This window comes from Scleropages formosus, chromosome 4 (genome assembly GCF_900964775.1).
Source record: "Scleropages formosus chromosome 4, fSclFor1.1, whole genome shotgun sequence".
Classification (NCBI taxonomy): domain Eukaryota; kingdom Metazoa; phylum Chordata; class Actinopteri; order Osteoglossiformes; family Osteoglossidae; genus Scleropages; species Scleropages formosus.
Window position 1 is genome coordinate 34,964,960 of NC_041809.1, and position 16,827 is coordinate 34,981,786.

The 16,827-nt window shown below is 45.0% G+C and overlaps 1 protein-coding gene across 1 annotated transcript in view; it reads right to left on the reverse strand.

Annotated features, from left to right (window-relative positions):
• LOC108934151 (teneurin-2-like) overlaps positions 1–16,827 on the reverse strand; it is a 272,656-nt gene that overhangs the window by 192,746 nt on the left and 63,083 nt on the right. The window lies entirely within an intron of this gene.

The window sequence follows — 16,827 nt, forward strand, 5'->3', positions numbered from 1 at the left end:
CTGTAGTAGCAGTAGTATTAGTAGTAATACTACTACTGTTATTACAACAACTATACACACACACACACACACACACACACACACACACACACACACACACACACACATTATCTGAAACCGCTTGTCCCATACAGGGTCGCGGGGAACCGAAGCCTACCCGGCAACACAGGGCGGAAAGCTGGAGGGGGAGGGGACACACCCAGGACGGGACGCCAGTCCATCACAAGGCACCCCAAGCGAGACTTGAACCCCAGACCCACCAGAGGGCAGGACCCAGGCCAACCCACTGCGCCACCACGCCCCCCTATTACTACAACTACATTACTACTATTACTACTGTTACTAACAGTAGTACTATGGTTATTTCTGCGACTATTAGTACTATTACTACTACTACGAATACTACTGCTACTACGGTTATTTCTGCTAATACTATAACTACTACTACTGCTACTAATACCACTATTGCTATTGCTACTGCTACTCCTACTAGTAGTACTACTGCTGCTTTTCCTACCACCACCATCGCCATTGCTGCTACTACTAATAATGATACTTGCCAGTGTAACTGATGTGTAGAGATAGGACCAGGGCAGATTTACTCAGAGTCCCAGGGTTTGTGCAACACTGGCGGTTTGAATAGGCACATTTTATGGTGCGTCACAGTGAGACGAGAGAGAAGCTCAACCCGGCAGAGTTCTTTCTGCCGTCAAGGGAAAACGGTCCGTCTCCGTCTCCACCTCCCAGCTGCGGCCGTAAGTTTGCCATTTCAAAGCGATATCTCTAAATGTCAAGGAGCGATGCTTTCACGGCAGCCGGGTTAATGATGAATAACGATGAACGCCGGGCAGCGGCACAGAGAAAGGCTTTTGGCGACGGGGCCCAGGTGGAGTGCAGGGTGTTCCTATGCGGCTCTTCCAGAATTGGGGTCGCAGCACGTGCCGCAGCACAGCGGACGAAAGGGATTGCGGAGGTTCGCCTCCGGAGCCCGCAGGCGACGCGCCGCGAGAGCGTCGCTGGCGCACGGAGATTATCGAGACGTAATAACGCCGATAAATGCCACAGTGTGAAGCGCGGGAAGAAATAAGCAGCCAGGTGAGAGGGCCAGGTGCCGGCGACGGTCGCTGAGCGACGTGGCGATGGCGAGAAAGAGGCGGTAGTAGAGGTGTCCTCTCAGCCCTCGTACGATGGGGGCCCATGCAATGATAAACCGCCACAGTGGCTTATGGAAAATATGCACCCTTATTCATACCACTTATTATTCAGTACAATGGCATTTCTGCCCACTCACAAAGTCATTCTACTTCCACAAAGAGCATTTTATTCCGGACGATGGCTCATATCCGACACTTGTATGAGCCATTTTGGAGCAGAGATACACACTTGGTGTCTGAAACCCAAAGGGTTTTTGTCCCTCGGCGTCAGCACTCTGGCTATTTTCTGGAAAAATCTAGGGTAGCGACCTCAACGTTACCCTAGAAACAAAGACCGCTACCGTACAAGCGATCCTCAGATGGAGGCGGCTGGACTTTTCTCTTTCAACGATGGCCTTGAATGGAGACAAATATTCCTCCAAGTAGTTTATTAATATGCTCACGCTTCTCATCCTCAGCCGATCACATCGCTTAAGGTAAAATTAATATCTTAACCGAGTCGATGCTCATTTTTATTATTAACAAGAATTCATTATCTGCTTTTCCCCAGAGAAACCTAAACTCAAGGTTTTAAGATACTTAGTTACTTAACTATATGTACAGCTTTGTCATTTTACCGCACGGACTCATGGGAAATTACTGTGCTCAAGGGTACGACAGCAGGAACGAGGACCATTTGCTGGGAAAGCCACACTCGGATGGAGTAACGGCGTCCGTGAACCTCGCAATGCGAAAGACACTCTGATCTTGGGAGCTTTATTTCTTTGAATCATAAACATCTGTGAGTCAAATGATCAAAATATGTTCATCCAGGGTGAAAATGTCTCACAACCTAGGCTTCTTGGGTAGGCTCCGCACCTCCGTGACCCTCAGGTGGACAAGCGGTTATTGAATGAATAAAATATGACACATATCAAAAGAATATTGTTACAAATATTATAAAATGTGTTTGGATTATCACACATAAAATACCTTTTATTTTGAAAGTTTATTTACAGTTGACATTTTTTTTTGTCCACAAACTACTTTTCTCCCCCAAAAAAATAATGAATAATAAATAATTTCACCCCCCTCACACTGGGAATTTCCCTACCTGGGCGATTTCACTTAAATAAACCTTGGTTACATTGTTGAGGACATCTCTTCAAACCTTTTTCTTTAAGTATCTGCAGTGCACATTTACATCATGTATTCATTTATCACACTTTTCTCCAAAGTGACGAACATCTCATAGAAAATACAGTGTGTTCATTACATGAGCAGGAAGAGACACTTAGATGCAGACGTGTGATTCTAAAGTGCACTTAGTTTGTTTCTTTCCACCATATGAACCAACGTTCATCACACGAGTAGCTGCATAAAACTTCTTCCAAATATCGACGATTCCTGATCAGCTTCCTACTATTTTTTTTCTTATAAACATTTACGTTACATTACACGAGTAGCTGTGTAAAGGTTTATCTGGGGATGATCTTCAAGTTATAGAGCATGAACATTTACTCCTTACATGAACTTAAGAGATGATGGGCGAAGTGAGTCTGAAAGAGGTGAGTTTTAAGACCCTTTTAAAATGTGGACATGGATTCAGCAGTTTTGAGTGAGAGGGGGAGGTCGTTCCACCACAACGGAGCCAGTACCGAGAACCTCCGTGCTTTAACCTTTCGTACGTGGGACCGCCAAGCGGGCAGATGTGGAGGAGCACAGCAGTCTGGTTGGGGTGTAGCGGTTGATCAAGTCTTGTGGATATCTGGGAACAGTTCTATTGATGCATTCGTAGGCCATAAGCAGGGTCTTAAATTTGATAATGGCAGTGTAGACCAAAGATCCATGCTGTATAGAAATTATCTACATGATCTGAACCGCTGTGACACATTTTTTAAGAGCAAACAGGAGAGCACAATTGAGTTATTGTGACTTTGCATATTGTACTTTGCCCAGATTTTTTGCTTTAATGGATGAGAGCGTCTACTTAAGTAACTAACCAATAGAATAATAATAGTGTAATAAAAATGTGAACTTGATTTGATTTCTCCTCTCTTTCTTCTAAAGATTAAAATGATGCTCTTGTTTCGCCTAACAGGCTGTTCTGTTCATAGTAACACTTGGAGAAAAACCATCTTGTGTGTGACCTACATTACTATATAATGAAAAAATCCTCTATTATCAGTCGAAACCTCTTCAGTTATTCTGGACTGAAAGAGAACACATCCGATATTTATCATAAACTCTCCGGGAATGGTCAAACATTGCATGTAAATTTATTTCAAGTACCATTCTTAGGAAAAGCTTTGCAAAATGCGTTGTGTGTTAAAAATAAGAAAATTAGCTTAAATTACGAAAAAAAATACTTTGCATTTAATTTACAGTTGAATATTTAAAAGTGGTACTTAAGCAGATCGTTAGAAAAATACTCCACATATTTATCTGGCTAACTGGTGTAGCTTTTAAAACATAAATCCAACACAAATAAAAAATAAATAAAATAAAGATAAATACAAACACGCCCTTAATAGTTATCATAAGGAACACTAAGGGGAATCGTGTCTCTGTAAGCGAATGAACTCCTGCGTGTGGGATGTGAAGGAACGGACAACCTGCTACCAGTCTCCAAATACCCACAATCCCACTGCGATGCCCCCAAAGTCTTCCTTTCTGTATTTTGTATACTCTTCCCACCAGACCTCCTCTTCCCTAAATCCTGGACAGAGAGCATTTCCATCTGGTTACTCCACCATATAAAAACCACATCCAGTGTCACAGCTTCCTATAGTTGGCATTTCATTGCATTTTAACAAACACAACCTGCTCTGTCATCATGTGAGATACTCTGAAGATCCAGAGCTTTTATTAGAGCAAGCCGAAATTTTTAATTTCCATTAGAGTTCAATTTTATTCATTATTTCATCAAATTTTCCCAGCTCACAGAACCGTACGACCCAGAAGGGAGCCTAAAGGTCATTCCATCATCACCAAAATTCCAGTTTAAACTCTCAAAAACAAGAGGGAAAAACGTTAATCAACATCGGAGGAGCTCCTTATCCGCACACAGGGACCTGACACTTTTAACAAAGAGACGGAATTCAATCCGATCTCTTTATTATCCAAATCAACTAATCATTGTCGGATTCCGGTCGCGCCGCTCCGACCTCACAACTGCAGCTACGAAGCAGCTCCGTTTGTGACGGAGGAGAGGAAAGAGGTGCAAAACCCTGGCCGACAGGGGCGGAAATGCAATCGGGAGCATCGAGGGGGTGCGAAGCGTGGAGCGGCGGACCCGCGGGGTTGACGACCGATTAAACCGCGCGCCATTTGGCGGGAGGGCATCTCTTCGGGCGCTTACGCTCACGGATGCGAAACGACCAAGTGACGAGCGGCAGAGCAGGGTGCCGACAGCACGGCCTCCTCATTGCCGCCGAGGCTCCGCGAGGGGACGGAATCCAGAGCGTCGGAGAGCGCAGGTGTGACAGTCAGGCGAGGGCCCGGACCGGTGTTCGAGAAGCGCCGGTACGGATCAGCTACTCGGAACGACTTCCGGCTGGCCGAGAGTCTCGCTGTAAATTGTGCCACGAGAAAAAGTGCCACCGCAAACAGCAGCGAACGGGCACCGCCGAGCACACCGAGAACGTTACAATGACGAAACGAGCCGAGCGATAGTTTGACATACTTTAAGGTACTTTGGCCTAAGCTCCGACATCACTTCACCGCATGTGGCTCAAGGGCACCGACATCGGTTCTGTGCGCCATGCCGCTCCGTTCAACGGACCCCCTGGGATCTCACTAGTTTGAGATACAGTACTGACAGCGGACCAGGTCACTGGAAAAGTAATTCATAGAAATCCATACACCTCTACCAGCTCCCTCCTCTCTGATGATCATGGCCATGACTTATTGCAGTCCCAGAAAATACCACGATGGACAGACACACCGATATCATTTCAAAAGAGCGGGCATGGAAAATAGTCCACTAACTGATACTGTGCTGAAAGAGGGTGCAAGATAGGTGGCAAATTGCACCGGACAGCTAATAAAAATACTAAGATCGGGGAGGGGGGCGACGGCGTGGGGCAGCCGGTAGGGTAGTGTTTAGCGGAGTTCTCCGAGATGTACGTCGCTTTGGGAAAAAAGCGTCCGCTATATGAATAAATGTAAAAATAAATGCAGAGGATCTAAAGCACAAGGTTGTCACTTTGAATCCCACCTTCAGCTGTAGCATCCTTGAGCACGGAACTCACCCTAAACTGTTCCAGAAAAATTACCCAGCTGTAAAAATGAGTAAATAATTGTTATTCGATTTAAAGTTAAAAGAACACATGTACCGAACTTAGATACTGCAATTTATATGAAATTAATGTAAAATCTGAGCTAGTTCTAGAAATTAAAGAGTGTTTGGAATCATATTCATGCTCCATTTACTTCACCAATGGAGAAAGTTGCATTGCAGTCATGCATTTTATCAGTTTGTTTATTGCTTCTATACATTCGATCTTATTTAAAATTTTCCTGATACTTTAAATGCTGATTTAAAGCCCGATTTTGCTTTGATATGATACTAGATTCAGTCATATTCATTGTAACATTTTATTAAAACATACTAACCTCAGGATGTGTAACAAAAACACCTACGAGCAGTGATGGACCAATGCATTTTGTTTATAAAAAAAAAAAAAACACGCATATAAACACACCCTCCAAAAATGGGATTTTGTGAGATTTAAATAAAGAACGAAATAATGAAGTACCTGCAGCACAAAACAATTAATTACTGAAGTTTAACAAATTCCCTCAGGTATGTTTGCACTTTATTAACAAGACACACAAACAACATTAACAAAGACTTTGTGCTAATGATGATGCAAGTTCCCAGCAGTCCTTGCACCTGGAATCGTACCGGTCTAGGCTGTCTGGTCAGCGGGATAATCTGAGAACGCGACTCGATCCCGCCACAAACGCGCACGGCCCGGACCCCATCGGCGCAGGAGGATTGGGCTGGAGCGGAACCCGCGGACATGGAAACCGGTGGACGGGTGGACAGGACCACTTCCAGAGGACCACCACTCGAAAGCAATCTCAGCACGGAGGCACCGTTCGCAAGAAAGGTGGTACGGGAGCGAGCGCGAGCAGAACGATGGTCCACGAGAAGGAGAGGCATCTGTCTGAATGTACCGGAAGGGAGGAGGGACGGAGATCAAAGCTGTCTGGGTTTTTGTTATTATTTTTTTTTCTTCCAGCTGACGTCTGGCTGCGAAAGAGATTTTCGGATTGCAGCTCCATTAATGAAGTTACAAATCTTTACACAGCGTGCAATGAAGCTGCGCTCTTTCCGGTGTTGCAACATTAGGCTTTGAAATTGCTTTCTCTCAAAATCCCTTTGTGTGGTCTTCGCAGATAAATGGAAATATGCATACCTTTGAAATCCCCCCCCCCCGCCCCCAGGTCCGTGCTTAAAAAAAAGATGTATAAGGAAAGATTGTTGAGCGTGTGTAACGTGGGAATGGTGCCCTCCAGAGAACCTGTAGCTCCCTTAGCTACGTGAAGCACCAGCGAGTGCGGACCGTGCAGATGAGGCGTATGGCGCATATATGGTACCGCACCCTATTCTCCCGTCATCCCGAGCAGGAAAACAAGCCTCCGCGTTTGCGGGTGACGCGTCCGAGTCTGGAGCCGGATGTTCCGCCGAACCCTTTAACAGCCGAGCGTCAGCTTTTACTCCAGTGGTGCGACCCCGGGGTTGCCCCTTCCTCTTGCCACAAAGGTTGGCTCTTGAAACATTCAGAGATTAATCTTTATTCCAGCAGCCGAACAAGTGAACAAGATCAACCGCGAGTCTAGTTTGACCGAGAGGCCATTTCCGCCCTGAGACAGGTGAGCCAAAGGCCAGAGACGGAACAAAGGGTCAGAGACAGAGGTCGAACGATCTGGTATTCGCACAAAACCACGGGCACCTAAACACAGCCAAAGCAGCGGCGAAGATATTTAAGGAATTTTCCTTTTCATGGTTTCGAGTTTTTCTAACATTACTTTTAGATAACGCATTCATTTCAACTCAATTTAATTTATTTTTACAGAGCGCTTCTCGCACAGTGACAGAGAGCGCACTAACACAGGCATAAGGCAAGAAAAACAAATGCATCAAATGAAGAAACACAGAAGACAGTTGACTACCGACCATCACGATACGATGCTTTTATAGAGCTATAAGTATGCCTACTGGCCACGGAGGAAAGGAAGAAAAACTCCCAACTGAAAATCGAGGGAGGGGAAAAAAAAGAAGAAAAAAAAATTTAAAATTTAAAATTTATGCAGAAAAAATGCCAAGGTCAAACTACACCACAGTCATCGATATCTAATCTACAGCCACGGTCATCATTATCACATCATAACAACGAAATAAATTTTTATTTCTGAAAAGGCACACAGTTGCACTAGTATTGATATTTAGTACTTGATTTCTGAAAATACGTTTACATTTATCCATTTAGCAGATGCTTTTCTCTAAAGCAACACAACCTCGGGACAAACAAACGTGCATTTCACAACAATATTTAGATGCGGGCACGCAACTGTTGAAGCACGACGAGCCTGTCCGATACCACGGGCACACATTCGTATCGCCGTTTTTGCGGCCCACGTTGCAGAATAGCTGCCTATAGAACTGAGTCTGCCAGGAAATACAAAGGTGATTGTGACAGATGGTAAGATGCAAATATATGGAGCTGTTAAGAGATCAGGAAAGAAGTATGAATTTTCAGACCCTTCTTTAATGCCAAATAAGATCCGGCACTTCTGAGAGAGACAGCCGGCAGTACAGTGGTTAGCGCTGCTGCCTTTGGACCCAAAAAGCTCACCGGTTTGATGCCCACCTCCAGCTGTAGTGCCCTTGAGCAAAGTACTTACCCTAAATTACTCCGGTAAAATTACCCAGCCCTATTAAGGGGTAAGTAATTGACAGCACCCTAACATTGTAAATCGCTTTGGAGAAAAGTGTCAGATAAGTGAACAAACGTAAGGAAGATCGTTTCTCCACATCGGAGCCAAGGTTGAGAACCGACCGACCTTTGATTCCGGACCTCTTGTGAGCGGACTGGCCAAGTGAGCAGAGAAGTATTGAGGCGCTGCTAGGATGCTTGGAGTGTCGAGGCCCAGCAGATACTGGGGTGCAATCCTTCGACTGCCTCAACAGTCGTAACCGGAGAGTTGAATGCGATGCGGGCAGCTACAGCAACCGGCGGAGAGAAACGAGACGGGGAGATCCACGAGAGCACTCGGGCAAGACGAAGGCAACCTGAGCTTCAGCATTCTGGACAAGCCGGAGAGATGAAACGTAAGAGTCCAGAAGACCAGACGGGGATCAGATGTAAGTTTCCACCAGAGAAGGATTAGTAGATAAACAGTTCGCTCAGGGTTACTGCAGCTGGAGGTGATACACAAACCCACAACCTTTGGGTGCAAAGGCAGCAGCTGTAACCCTTATGCTACCAGCTGCCCTGTATTTACTGCAGCTACCAGTGAAGGTCGATCGCTGGCTTGTCTTTGAATAGAAAGTTCACCCTTTGAACATACTGATGCTACAAATGTCTTCCAGTTGCCTCCTTCCCAGCTGCAGATGGGCACAGTGTGTTGTAAGACATGGGAGGACAATAAAAAATGTTTTATTATTCTGTCAATTCAGAGATAATGCTTTAACTAATATTAAAACTACTGCAATCAGTAAAACGTGAGATTAACCGAAGAAGGGCTTTCCAGCACCACATTACTTTTGTAAATCGGGGTAATCACACTAGTATTAATGGGGAAGGGAAAAAAAAAAAAACAGATACATTCCCATTCAGATCTCTGAACATAATCAGGCATAGAGACAACAGCGATTAAATATGCCGAATCCCGTTGGAAGACAAAAGCGAATTATAAGCACGGTGGCATTTTAGGATGGTCATAAGCACGTACTAAAGCGATGTGCTGAGAGAATGAGAACAGCAAACTCCTCTGAGAAGCGATGACATGTAGCTCACTCTTCGGCGCGTCTTCAGCGAAATCGCGCTTACCCTCTCGGCACCGGTACGTACGCCAGTTCCTCGCTAGAAAATGCCAAATCTACTGCCCACTTACAACTAACCCCCTAAAGATCCCAGATACGGAGCTAAGAGCAAGAGATGGTTATTATTTCCATGTTTGAACTAGGTTTCCTGGTGTTCGGTAATGGCTGGTGCTGGGACTGCAGCACGTAACGCCAGATGCTGCCAGGAGATAAACTGCTCTTAAGAGGGAGGTTTCCGCTGCTTAAGTGCCCGAAGACGTCACGTTTCCTCATTACTACGGGACCACTTCGGGAAGCCTTTGGAGTCTCATATTCCCCCCGACATATGGCTTTACCAGGACCTACACAAGTGTTTTGTACCCATGAGCCCAAAGAACACCCGCGGCGCCGCACGAAGCAGGTGACGCATCACGGAGAACCGTTTTCATTAGTGCCGTCAGCGTTTAGCTGCTTCGCGAGCTATCCGTTATGAATCGAATTAATTAACATTTCTGTTGTAGTCGTTCAGCTACATTTGCGCGTGCCTGGAGTGCGAGCGACCACCATGCAGTTGCTCTCGGCAGCTAATTCAGGATGCAAGATATCTGCGGATTAATCAATTGTCAATCATGGAAGTGTGAATAAAGTAAATGTTTCTCCCATTTCTGACATTCTGTCATCAGGGCATGAACTGACACCTTATTGCCCTCAATAAATGACAATGGAGATGTCAAACATTCACGTATTTATCTGCCGCTTGTCGCCAAAGCGATCGACACTTATTGAACCAGTCGTACGGCTGAGTAACTTTTAGCGGAGCAAATCCGGGACTACAGCAAGAGGTGGGGTTTGAATCTCCCGAGTCCACAGAGAGCACCTCCGACCACTATAGCGGCTGCTGGAAGAACAGAGGCAGACATGCATTTACATTTATTCGTTTAGCCGACGCCTTCCCCCCCCCAGAGTGACAACAGTTATTTACCCCGTGATACAGCTGGGCAATTTTACCGGAGCAATCTTAGGATAAACACCTTGTTTGGGGGTAATGGGGCTGGAGGTGGGATTCAAATCTTCAAACTTTGGGTGTAAAGACAGCAGCTCGAACCCCTATGCTACCGGCTGCCCCTTATTTACTATAAGTACCAGCAAAGGCCTCGATCGCTAGCTTGTCTTCGAATAGAAAGTGCCCCCTTTGAACAGACTGCTGTTGCTACAAATATCTGCCAGTTGCCTCCATCCCAAGTGTTATTCGACATACAGTACACTTAATAAGATTTAAAGATCTGTACAACAGAAAGCGCATACTGTTTTCAACAGTAGCTCTCTTACATTAAATATGATCGCACTTAGTCCTTGTGCTGGAAAGTATTTGAATATTTATGCTGGCGTCTAACAATTTGCCGAAACGTTTTAATACCGTGTTCATATTATCGATACGGACACATCTGGAACTCCACACGCTGCCTTTTCCTCTCTGCAAAGGGTAAAATAAAAACACGATCTAGGAAGAGTAAAGGCTTTAAGCGAGTTGTTTTTTGCCAAAATCACAAGAATGATGCAGAAAGTCTACTAAGTTGAAGGCGTTTTGAATATATTATACAGGCTGCACACGTTTTCAGTTTTTGGGTTATCTGTGAGCGATGGTTATAACCTGAGATCACATCTATTAAACCAACTAATATTAATGGCCTGCTAGTTGCCTAGATTTTATTTGTCTGCTTCCCCGACCTGTGCTTTCAGCAAGCGTATGATTTAGACTTGGCCAAAAGAAAGAAGGTCACGCTGCCGAGGGAACGCCGGGCATTGGAAACGCGAGCGGGTCGATTCATTATCTGGCGAGACCCACGCTGCTCCCGTGAGCGGTTCAGACCGCAGCCTTGAAATGACCTCCGATGGAGCGGATACATGCTTCCCGGTGAGATACCTAGAATTTGGCAGGAGTCTCGCTTCCGAACAAGGCCCCGATCCTCTGCTCCGCAGCGGAGAGGGATTCCCCGCTTAGCGTGGTCTCGTCGTTCGGCTCCTGCCAAGACATCGCGGAGCCTTAGCTAATTAAACATCACTTCAGCCACATGGACAAAGGTGTACCTCGACTATACCTGCCTCTCTCGCTCTCCGTCACGGAGCAAACGTATCATGACGGACGGGGAACAAGCGGCTACAAGGAAAGCAGGAACGCGATCTTGGACCGACGAGACAAGGCACCTGGTCTTTGCTGCGGGGAGGCAAAACCCGTCTTTGCTAGGCATCACCATGGTGATTGGAGAAGAGCATCGCAAGTCAAAGAACATTTATTTTCAAACACTCGCCCCCCAGAAGTCTCATTGTTCCCTCTTTGATTTTCAGCTTCTGTGTCTATCTGTCCTCACACAGTAATCTAAACACAAAACAAGCCAGTGTCTGATCCGATACCAATTCTGTTTGAAATCAAAGGGGAGAGCTATGGAGGACAGAAAGCATGTGGGCTTTGTCTCCAAACTGTGGGACAGCCAAGCGAAGGGAAAATAAGCTCCTGTTTTAGAGGAAGCAATTGCGTGGGATATGTGCCTTGAAAGCCCAGCTTGTCCCCACAACAGCTGGGCTTCTTTGAACTGGCGCAAGAATGGAGCCGGAAGGGTGCGGAAGATACGCAGCTTGAGACGGTCGATGGAGTAGAGGGTCACTGCGTGAGCCTATCATCTCTGCTGGCAGCTCCTTGCCGAACAAATCCAGGCAGGTCTCGGATCAGAAAGGCCAGGAGGAGAGATGGAGTGGTGTCTCCATCCTGGATCGATCCATCCATGTCAGCTGTTCTAGAATTACATTTTTTTCTTTTTTTTTTTTTTTTTTTTTAAAAATATGGCCTTGGCATTATTTATAACGAAAAACAAACAACATAAGCAACACAGACCAAAGCAAGCGCTACGAAAAACAATATTCAATGTTAACACAAGAGGAGGTCTGTTGAATATCCATCTCTTTTTTTTTTTTGTTGTTTTTTTAACACATTTTTGGGTCGGATTTTTGCCACTAGTCCTGGAAGAGGGGGGAGCTGAGGTGTAAGCTCTGATGAAATGCGGCCGCTACGCTGCCCACAGCGCTCCTTCCGCCGTGGCTGGTAGCACCTCACCTCCAGGCTCCTGCCGTAGCCATGGAAATGAGGACCCGCCGCCGATCGTTAGCCCGGAGCCGAGACCTCGTGCCAAACGGCCGATCAATGCTTCCACGACAGACAAAGGTTCATTCGGATGCCCTCCCGAATCCCATTTTTCCGTCCTTTCAAAGCACACAGCAGCTTTGAATACGGTAAACGTCGTTGTGAGCAAACCATTTCGTAGACGGCACTTCATCACTTCATAGATGGCTTCGTTTCTCCCGCCTCTTCATTAACCGAAGCCTCACGCCGATGCGGCCGACACGTGCCGCCTCTTACAGTAATTGGCTAAGCTGAGGGCGCATAGATGTTTGGTCGATGGTACGTACCACCCTTCTCCCAGCGCAAACCATTAATGAGAGTGTAATTACATTAATCAAGTAAGTGAATCTGACAGATTTTGTGCACACCGCAACGCCGGCGCATTAGAGTAATCACAGCTTTTACGGCTCCACGAGAACATAAGCATCCAGCAGAGCCGGTGCAAGTCCACCGTGTTCCAATCTACACGGCTCACTTCTGCCGTTATTTTCATTCTAATGAAGCAAATTAGGTCTGAATTAAAGGTGCTAATTTTGCCCGTCCACGGGTAAAAAATATATGCAGTAACAGCCAATAATTTTGTTGTTTTTGACGCGTTCGGTTAAGGATCTTTCTTACATTGATTTCGAACTTGGTTCACGATGCTGTAGATACAGTTTGAAGGGAAATCTGTTAATGTTAACGAAATATGCCATAATATATCAGAACGCCACGCAATCTGTGATAATATTCTTTTTAAACCAATAAAATGAAGACATGCAGTTTTATTACGTTCGTAATGAAACCTAAGAAAAGCTTCATAAGGGTTTAACCAGGGAAAAGACAAGAACTATACGCAATTGTTCCTTTTCTGTCAAGTCAGAATGAAGCATCTAACCCTCTGAAATCATCCACAGAGTTATGTGCTGCAACATAATAAATCTGAGAACAAAAAACAACATTCTTGTTAATTGAGGCATCTTCATGATACCCCTTTATTAACTGGAGAAGAATATCGGAGTTTACATCTACATCACAGGCTAAGTTTAGAGGAAGCAAAATTTGATACCGTGGCCTAATTATTGAGTATAAAAGTAGCCTCGTCTCTGCTCAGTAAATACCATGAGAGAACTTGCAGGTCCTGAACACTGTACAAACACCTGGCCTTAATGTCAGCAGGATACGGCAAACATTCATTATAAGGGGTTTAAGGTCTAATCTGGTCTTCCAGTCTCAGTAGATACTCGCCTGTGATTGTATCTCTCTAAAGATATTCTCTTGCCTTTGTGTGCATAATGCCGGTATTCAATTTACGGATAATACTTTGATGAGAGAACCCAAGGAAAAGTACAACATATGAGCACCGCTATAGGCGGGCACAAGAAGAAAGCAGTGGAACAAGAGAAATAAACCTAAATCTAAATAAATAAATGGATGGATGGATGGAAATGCTTTGGGTTGCGATGTGCAGACGACCTCAGACAACCTCGGGTCGATCCCCGCTTGCTCGAGGCGCCGCTTTTCCTCCTCGCGGTTACTTCATGTCCGAAGTGTTGGACCGGCTACATCAATTCTCAACCGCCCCTCATTCAGAATATCGTGTGGCGGAAGGGAGAACGTAAATGAGGCGATGAGGGAATTAGCTGCATGTACAACATGGTCTGTTGTCATTGTCGTCTTTACAGCAGTGCTTAAATCAAATTCCCTGAGTAAGTTACTCTACACTATGGAGAGGATCATGTGCTGAGTTAGTAATAAAATAATGGAACAATCATTCTGATGTGTTTGCAGTTAATTCCTGCAATTCTACAGTTCTCCAAGAAGAAAAAAGACTGAAATAATTCAATTAAATCCATTCTTGGTTGGTATCCTTGCCAGCAGGCTGTGACACGCAAGGATTCGCATCACTCACTCACTCACTCACTCACTCACAGCCGCGGGGGTCCGGAGACAACCCTGCAGACTGCAAGCATGGGGTTAAGCAGCGTACACCCTAGATGCAATGCCAGTCAATTGTAGGCTTGCCAAGGACACTCATTCATCCACATGGTACAGGCAATTTGGAGTTTTCAACCCACCTATAAAATGTTTTTGGACTGCGGGAGAACAAGCAAACGTCGCAGAAATGAATTCGAAAGGATGCATAAACAGTCCAGGCACTGTGAGGCAGTACTGTTCACTGCGGCATTACTGTGATGCAAATATATACACGCACAGACACACACACACACACACACACACACACACACACACACACACACACACACACACACTGGCTGAAACCGCTCGTTCCAAGCAGAGGTCGCGGCGAACCGGAGCCTAACCCGACACACCCAGGACGGGACACCAGTCCGTTGCAAGGCATCCCAGGCGGGACTCGAACCCCAGATCCACCAGAGAGCAGGACCCGGCCAAACCCGCTGCGTCACCGCGCCCCCACCCTGCAAATACGTAGTAATAATGAAAAAGTGAATGTGAATAAAATGAAAGTGAATAAACATAAATCAAAATATAATAAGAGTGAAACTGTGTTAATTATCAGAGAGGCATTAACACATTCATGTATTAACATATTTTTGTAAGACCTTCATAACATACGATATAGTATTCTCTTGACAGGCAAATTTCTCCCAGGTGACCAACAAAAACAGGCAGAATAAGGAAAAAAAATTTACATATGTATACATTCATATTTTCATGTATTCATTTATTAGACGCTTTTCTCCAAAGTGACGTAGATCTCATAGATCAGCAGAACGGTACCGTGTGTCTTTTTTTTTTTTTTTTTTTTTTAAGGACCGAAATGGGTTGGACCACTCAACCCCGCAATGTGCGTTTTATTAGATACGTTCCGTCAGCTGTCAGGATAATGCGTAACGTCGAGTGCGCGTTCCTATGGATGTGTATAAGTGGCCACACACTGGGACCGCGGACTCCGTCGCAGCATCCTACAGCGCGCGCAGCAAGGACGGCTCAAATAAGAGCATAGAAAACATCACTTGTCAAGTACTTCCGATAAGCGTAGAGCTCGTGGCAATAGTGCGTCAGATGGGAAAACGCATTAACTCTTTCCGATTTACCAATTAGTCCTCGTGGCCGACGGTCTGGAGCAAAAGGACGGCAGCAGCGGCATTTAATTCCTGCCACGGCGATTCCTGGGTATCTGCTAGCAACAGGCCCGAACACTCCGAGGTTACATCCGGCGCTCACTGGTCATCAATTTACACGCAAAAGTTTGCCTGTTGTTGCACATAAGGTGCTCATTATTTTCCGAGAGGAAAGTTAGGAATGTTCTAGAAATTAATTCCTAATTGTCACGCTCCAGCGCATTCGGTAAAATGCTTCCCCCTGGGGCCAGAGTTTCTTATATTAATTCTTGCCTGGATTTGATTACGGGCAATGAAGTTTCTGCCGTCGTTGTCCATGCTGGTGCTAACAAGAATAAATCCTGGCAAGATGAGGCACTTAAGAACTTTATTTCAGTACGCAAAAAAAAAAAAAAAGTCACAATTTACGTCCAGCCATGTACCAGTGTTGCTTAAAAGAAACATTCTACAGTAGGTTACACACCTCAAGCTGATGGCTGCAGACTTGGTTTTGATCCAGACAGTTTTTGTTTTTTTTTTAAACGAAAAATTGGAATTATGTTTGAAAACAGCATAGCTACCGCACGAGAGAAATTCTCCATCCAAACTAGAGGGCACGAATGTCTTGTTCAAGAAGCACCTGGACGACACACTTGGGATATTCCATTTCGGGTTGGCCGTGTTCCCACGGATAATTTACTAGTCCAGGGAGTGTGGCATGGGGTATAACTCAAATTATATAAGCAGCGAGTTTTCAAAAGCAATGGAAATTCTGAAAGTACAGAAATGATAATTAGCTGTAGATTAAATTTCAGTTATTGCATTCTTACTTACTCATTTTGCTGACACTTCTGTCCAAGGCAAATTACGACGGGTTTCTGTACTGAGTAATTTAGCTATTTACTGATGTATACAACAGGGTCATTTTCACTGGAGCAAGTCAGGGTGAATACCGTGTTCCAGGGTGCTGCAGCAGGAGTGGGATTCAAACCCCGGTAGTTCGGGATCAGGGTGACAGCTTTAACTGCTGTGCCCCCTAAATCCACCATCGGGGAGGCGACTGGATCAATCCGTTTAATTTAGCACCTCTGAAACCTCTAGAAACAATTCCACTGTATTTGCAGGTCTCTGATGTGTGCACTATTTAGTACTTAAATCAGGTCTAGATACTTATTTGAAATACCAGACCTGATCTCTGCCTGTTTACAGAAACGGGGCTTAAACGTTCATATTTCGAGAATCAGCCTCATTTGAGTTTGCATTTTAATAGAAAGCAACAAATTTCGTGTACTAAAAAAGATCTGGGTGAATTTTAATGTACTGAAACCAAAACTGTTCTCTCACCAGTGTAAGAAAACCCACTGGAAAATACTGTCCGTTATTCCAGAAATGAAATTTCATTCACATATAACTATAGAT